General features: G+C 39.2%; 1 long non-coding RNA gene across 1 annotated transcript; it reads right to left on the reverse strand.

The window, feature by feature from the left end:
- Positions 1–3,910: 3,910 nt before the first annotated feature.
- Positions 3,911–7,149, reverse strand: LOC140848697 (uncharacterized). Its single transcript, XR_012129802.1, has 3 exons — positions 7,077–7,149; positions 6,816–6,934; positions 3,911–4,077 (listed from the first exon to the last, which is right to left on the reverse strand). It is a non-coding gene; the product is annotated as an uncharacterized lncRNA (long non-coding RNA).
- Between the last annotated feature and the right edge of the window lie 533 nt (positions 7,150–7,682).

Consider the following 7,682-nt stretch of genomic DNA (forward strand, 5'->3'; position numbering starts at 1 on the left):
TATTTCATTTTTCTTACACCCAGCATCCAGTCTGTCACTTAATGCTTTGATCCTACTTTTGAACTAGATCTTAAATCTGAGTATACTCACTGTAATGCTACCACATTATCATTTCTCATGACATCGATGTAAAAAGCATCTACTTGGTCTCCAGTAATGGCTCACCATGTCATTCACTCTATAACAGATAAAGTGGTTCTAGAATATAGAAGAATATGTATGTTCTGCATATATAATCTATAAGCTTTATCATGTCACTCTTTACCTCTAAATGGTTTTTTATTCCTATCAGACTAAAAACCAAAGCCTTACAAGGCTTGTAAGTAAGTTGAGCATACATTTTTTCCTCTCAACTGGAACACTTTGAGGAGTGAAGGAGGACAACAAAACTAAGGTGAGTTGATTTTGAAATATGCGCCTACGATTGGACAAATTGGATTAATTATATTTATAGATACAAAATAATTATGTTGAAGAAATATTTCCAAAGCTGAAATTTTTTCCAAAACAAACACTGTTAAAGCAACATTTACAAACTAAACATCTTATTATTTAAAAATTAACATAACCTGAATAATTATTCTTGATATGTTTTCATACACTTTAGTCATGGCTTAGTCATAACTATCTCTAATACTATGTCACTGATAGTTTTTTTCAGTATATTTTTTTACTATGGCTTTAATTTTATTAAATTTTTTTTCAAATATTCTTTAAACTTGCATTACATGATTAATTTGAAAGTGATGACACTTTTAATGTGTTCTTGTTTGCAAGCTGTCGATAATTTCAGTTATGCCAGAATCTTCAGATATGGAATTTTGGCTTCATTTTTTGAATATTTTAAATATTTCTAATTTCTTTTTTTGAAACAATGCATTAATACTTATAGAATTCTTTTGAAAATATTCAATACCCTTGTAGGACATTCAGCTTGATCGGCAAAGTAGTAGTGCAGAGTAAAATGTTTCCAAAATATTCATGTGGACAGCAAAAGAATAAGTTACATACTCTCAGGTAGAAACATATATATAGTATTTAACATTAACTTTCAGAAAAAGTTTGATAGTAAATATATATATGTATTTGTAAATTTGATCATTAAAGCTACTGTTTTGTTTAAACATTCAGGTTTGTTTGAATGCAAATGAAAATTATATGGGGACCATAACAAATTTAAAATCTGTTTCTATATTTTCAACTTAGTAAGAACATTGTAACAATAATGCTGTTATTCTTTAACATTTATACTCATATTTGTGCAGTAAACTTTCTAGCTGAATTAACAAAAAGCTTTTATAAGAATGTCCACTATTTAATGTTAGAATCAACTTTGAACAATTTAATTTTTACCCCATGAATTATATGAAAATTTCAAATTATTATTGGAGTTAAAATTTTTTGAAGCATCAGATGACACAGACAGGAAACTGGAATATTTAAACTGTTGATGAAATTCTCTGCTAAAGGACACAGTCTAATAGCAGTTATCATTTCACTCTTCATACATACACAAGAGAAGTAAATAAAAGAAACTTGCAATTTGAAAGAAGAGCCACACTTAGCAGAGTGACATAAATGAATCTTCGAAAGTTTTAAGTACTACATCAACATCTTGAGATACAGCATGGAAATGGGACAGGGTGATGCCATTGTAAAATCTACTTAGTTTGCAGAAAAAAGCCAGTCTTTTTCTTAATCTATGTGCTGTTCTTCCTCTTCTTGGAGTTGCCTTGATCAGTTAAGTAACATTGTAACCAAGATCTTTGGAGTGTAAACAAATGTGGATAAAGAATGCCAAGATCTAGATCAACACAGTCACCTAAATAACCCTATTAGTAAGACAAAACTTCAAAGGAATTATTAGTTACCTGTATACCTCATACCTTATACAGACCCCTACCAAACCTCAAACCCTAAACCCTTAAGCATGCCTTCTCTGGAGGTTGCCGGCACTCCTGCTTGAGCGTGTACTGCTGTGTCAAATAAACTTTCTTGCTGCATAAGCCTATTGCACTTCATCTCTGAACTCTATTTCACAATAAAGAAAAGAAGTCACCAAACCTCACCTCTAGTGGTATCTTTGTCACTATTCTATTTCATTCAGCTTTCTAGTCTTAAATGCAATCCTTTTTGTTTCTCCCTGTTTTATTTTAGACTGTGGAGAAGCAGCTGCAGGAACCTATAAGTAGGGAGGGACTTGCATGTTCTTGTCACTTGGGTGACCCAGGCAGAACTGCAGCTGTTGAATTGTGATCTTTAACAGCCTACCCGAAAAGTCTCCTTTCCTTTGCTTTGGGAACTTCTCAGAACATAAACTCTCTCTATCCAGTGTTCCACAGCTCCCACATACTCTGGGGTGGTAGGGATATAATTCCTGTGCTGAGCAGATCAAGCAGACATTGGACACCAGATGACCTTGGCTTTAGGAGTTGGCAAGGGATCTGCTTTACCCTGAGTAGGAGTTCAGTGAACTTTTCTTTTCTCCTTCTGTCCTTCCCTACTCTCTACTGCCTGCATGGCTGCTGACATTCACTACTACTTTTGCTTTATTCAATTCCTTTAGTGCTGGCACTTGTTTGACCTGATTAAGAATTCTTTCCTGATCAGAGTCAGGAGCCCTCCCCTGTCCAGGCTGAGGTTTTATCCAGTGCTCAGGGAGAGACCTCCCCAGACTCAGCCGCTCAGCAGCAATCTTGTGTGTGATCTTTAAAAAAGAAAAGCACTAATGTTTAAAGGAGATGGTAAAGGATCACAGGCAGATATTTCTTCTCATTTTCAGGCAGTCAGTGATTATCATTATAGCTCCCAGAGAAGATGGCAAATATTGACAGGCAGCGATAAGAGCAGAGTCACTGTACAACCACTGTAAATGTTTGTTAATGTAGGAGCTTTAGAGATAGCAGAAGTCTATGGCTAAGTACCCAAAGGAAACTTCATTCTTAGGATACAGAAATGTGACTATCATTGTTTACCATGCTCTTCTACAATGCCATAATTATGAGAAAAACCATTTTATTCTACTGGACTAATCATTAAAAAAAGAGAAAAAAAACCCCAAAACAACCCAGTCAGATAATGACTTACCTATATCATGATAATTATAATTATAGTTAATCCTTGTACAGTTTTAGTGTGTGCCAGGCACTGTTCCAAATAATTGATATATTAATACATATAATAATTACCACAGCCCTATAAAATAGGTGCTGTTATTATTCCTATTTACAGAGGAGGGAACTGATAGCCAGAGAAGTTAAATAACATTTGTAGTATTACATGGCTAAAATGTGGAAGACTTGTATTAAACCCTGGTCCCGTGGACTGAATTGTATCCCATCTCCCCATTCATATGTTGAAGCCTTAATGCCCAATGTGACTGTATTTGGAGACAGGGCTTTAGGAGGCAACTAAGGTTAAAGGACATTGTAAGGATAGGACCCTACTCTGATGAAATAGGTGTCCTTCTAAGTGGAGAAGGAAATACCCAACAGCTCCCTTGCTCCCTCTCTGCAATGTGAGGACAGAGCTAGAAGCTGGACCTCTGCAAGCCAGGAATAGAGCTCTCACCAAGAAACCAATCAGTTAGTACCTTTACCTTAGACTTCCCAGCTTCCAGAACAATGGAAAAGAAACTGCAGTCTAAGCCACCTAGTCTATGGTATTTTGTTATGGCATCCTGAGCATCATGTACCAGGCAACTTAACCCCAGGGTCCAAATGCAACCAAAACTCCAGGTGCAGCAATGACTTGTCCAAGGCTTCTCCAACTTGTGTTCTGGAGTGTCCAAGACAGCAAAGTTAAATGAGCAAATGAACATTCCATATGTATGTGTTTCCTAGAGCTATCCTAACAAAGTATCACAAACTGGGTGGCTTAAAACAACAGAAATTTATTGCCTTATATTTTTAGAGGCTAGAAGTCTGCAACCAAGATGTCAGCAGGGTCATGCTCTGTCAGAAGACTCTAGGGAAGAATTCTTCCATGTCTCTTCCAGCTTCTGGTGATCTCAAGTATTACTTGTGGCAGCATTACTCCACTCTTTGGCTCTGTCTTCACATGTGCATTTCTGTGTGTCTTACAAAGACACCAGTCATTAGATTGAAGGCCCACTCTAATCCAGCCAGTATGAACTCAACTTAGGTACATCTGCAAGGACACTATTTTCAAATAAGGCCACATTCTGAGGTTCTAGTTGGACTTGAACTTGGGGGACACTAGTCAATCCACTACCATATTTCTAGGAAGTCTAGATATAAAGTTAAAAGCTACATGAAACCTTCGCTCTAGGAACCTAGGAAAGGGACAGTTGTCAATGAGTCACCCCCTACTTTCTTCCTCCCTCTGGATTTCCTGCTCAGAAGGATCAGGCTAGATTCTATCCTCTTTTCCACAGCAAACAGGAAAGCAACTTCTTTCAAATTTCCTTTGTTTTGAAGAAGGAGTTACAGGACTTAGAGCTATGTACGTGACCTGAAGAGAACTAATTTCCAAGTTAATTTAGAATTAGTATTACTTTGATACATGTGAATCTTAGAGTATTCTAACCCTTAAACATTATTCTGGAAAAGCTGATTGAGCTTTAGGAAGCAGTAATATTGAGGATTTTTTTGATGAGTTTTTCCTCTTCCTGATAACGTTTAAAACTATAGCTGTTTTTTTTTGGAAATCATTCTGAAAGTGTCACCATCTTTATTTTTCTTTAGTGGATTAAAAATAAACACATATATGAAACTATGAAAGATAGTTTACACATCATTTACTTATTGTATTGTTAGGTCTTAGATATAATAACAACGAAGTGCAAGAAACTGATTTTGGCACAATTAGGAACATAAAAAGATTTTGAAAAAATAAAAGTAGGGGCTGAAGAAAAAGATCTCTAATTTATGGAAATTGAATTTAGATTTGAATATAATACCTCAAAATATCTGTGTTAATATCTTGAACTTTGGGAAGTAGTGAGGATGGACAGAAGTCACAATGGCAGAGCAAGACAATCTCAAAGCAAAATGTATTAAGTTGTTCTGGATGGGTAAGGTCAAGTCCCTAGGTCCGCTAGTAGATGATAGTAGGCAACAGCCTTCTTTGAACAGTTTGTCTGGTAAGGCTGGGAAGTGCTTTTCACTGTATGGAGCTGTGGATTTTACACGAAAGGCCAAAGAAGTCTTCTGGAAGTGGAGCATAGGGAATCATTAGAACACTAACATCTTTTGCCTTACTGAAGTTTGGCATAAAAAGTAAAAAAGGCCGATCTAATAGGGTTAATCCAGACAATGCTAGAATATTGGAAAGAACAAAAGAAGGCTCTAAGAGGAGCCTAGTCTGAAGAAAGAGTGTGAACTGGTGGCCGGAGAGCAGCGGTGGCTGGCCCATCAGAGGACAGTGCTGCTGTGAGGTCCAGGGAGCAGGTGATTTGGGAGCCTGTTCAGCTCCCGTGTATTCTCTGGGGAAATGCACAGGTGCTACCAAAGAGTGTAGTGATTCAAGTTCAGGTAGTTTTGTTATGGTTGGTCTCCGACTGGATGTAAGTGAGGAGAGCACATTCAGTCCAGGAATTAAGGGCAGCAGGCTATAAGGCTAGGGGTGATTGAAACCGCCTGGGGAGGGTGGCTCACCAACATGTGTGGTGTTCAGCCTGAATGATGCCATTGGCAAAGGGGAACTCTGACAAGGGCTGATTGATGGGCAAAGTATAAGCCACTCTTGAGGATTTGTGTAAATACGTGGAGAATGAATTCTGGATGAAATGGAAATTACCAAGGTAAAGAGATAGTGGCTTCAAGATGCTATAATCTAAGCATGTCTCTAAATGGCCTCTCACTTTTGCCACTGGGCTAGTGAGGCCTGAGAAGTCTCTCAGTGACAAGACAACCCACAGTAAGGCAGGGCCAAGGTGGTTGATAGCTGAGGAGTTGGAGGACTGGCTCTGTAATTCACTAGCTTTGTGAATTGCAAAGGTTAAGTAAATCTCTGCATGCCTCATTTCCTTTATCTGCATAAGAGGGAGCACAATAATGCTTACCTCACTGGGTGGTTGTGAGTTTCAGGGTCCCAAACTATTTGTTAGGAACTTAAAGCAGTGCCTGGTTTATGCTATGTATGTATTTAGATAAGAATCAACCAAGGAAGTGGAAGAGAACAAGGTGAGTTACATTCATGTTTTAAAAAAATTTCAAATGCTAGAGTGAGAGGCTGAATTGTTAGCATTTCAGGGGCACTACTCATCCACTCAGAGAACACTGATTGAACACCTCTCTGTGTCAGACACAAGTTGCTAATTGCAACCTTAAACCATATGCTCCAGCAATAGGTAAGCCAGTACAAGAGGGCACAAGTGTCCATTGCTCTCCATTTTTCAGAATTGCTACTAAACCTCTGCCTGGACTGACGCCCAGCTGGAATATTTCCCTACCAAGGTAAAATCAGGCAGTCCTCCAGCCTATGGAATGACCCGAGGGGCTCTGTCCCAGACTCTCCTCTGAGGGTGCTCAGAGCATTGCTAGACATTGAGAGGCAGTAATGTAGTGATGGGTGAAACTAGCTAAGGCACCAGATAGAGGAAATGCCCATGTTACAGGGTTACAGGGTTGTTGTATTAACCAAAGAAACACATCTACAAAGCCTAATAATAGGTACATGGTGGGCTCCTGTTATTGAGAAGCTAGATTTCTCCCCTGCTGATTCTCTACAAAATTCAGCATCCAATACACAACACCATTAACATGGGCTTTAGGGATGAACAAAGCATAGTGGGTCAGTATTCAGCCTCTGGGGACACATTCCTTGTATTCAAAGCCAGCTCCTGCACTTACCAGCTGTGTGAGCATGGGCAGGGTCTGCGCTTCAGGCCCTTCATCTGTAACGTTCCAGCTTCACAGGTTTCTTGTGAAGATTCCATGAGTTAATACCTGTGAGGCATCCAGAACATTGCCTAGGGTATAAAAAGTGGCCTTAATAGTTGATAAACTCTTATTATTAATACAGTAACAAGTGTGCAGTAAATGGAAATTCCCACCCAGAATTTCCACCTGGCTTTCACAGTGGTGTGCGGAGAAGGAATATTGTTTACATACCAAGGATGTTTACCGTGGCAGATCCTCCGGGTCAATCCAGGGCAACGGGTGGAGAGAAAACAGCCATTCTTTCCTCCCCTGCATTCCTGGTACCTAATTGGTCTGGTGCCTGCCAGTCACCAGGGACCTGCCCATGGAGTTCCTGCTGGAAGGGGTGGGCAGGGGGTGAGCGTGTGTGCAGCCACAGTGGGGATGGAGTGGGGCCTGGCTAGCAAACCCGAGCCAGCTGTGAGCAATAAAACCCTTTCTACCTCTTTGCCCTTCCCCTTGTCTTCCTTCGGTTTCTCGGATTTATAGGGAACTTGCTCCAGCTACACCAAGGTAACAAAACCAGAAAAAGAAATAGTATCAGGGAAGATTTCTCAGACAACGTAACAAAAGAGTGACAGTCAGATTTTCATTTTCTATGAAAGCTTTGATAGAAGAGTCATCTCCCCACTGATCATTACTTTCAGTGACTCCCATGGGACCCTATACAAGAAACGGCTAGAGTAAGGATTGTGACGACAGCAGTAATGAAAGTGAAAGCAGGAAGGTCATGAAGGATCTCTTAAATTTATGAGATTCTGAATTTAGGACAGTAAGCTCAATTAAACCTAACAGCCA

This window comes from Manis javanica, chromosome 4 (assembly GCF_040802235.1).
Source record: "Manis javanica isolate MJ-LG chromosome 4, MJ_LKY, whole genome shotgun sequence".
NCBI classification, from domain to species: Eukaryota; Metazoa; Chordata; class Mammalia; order Pholidota; family Manidae; genus Manis; species Manis javanica.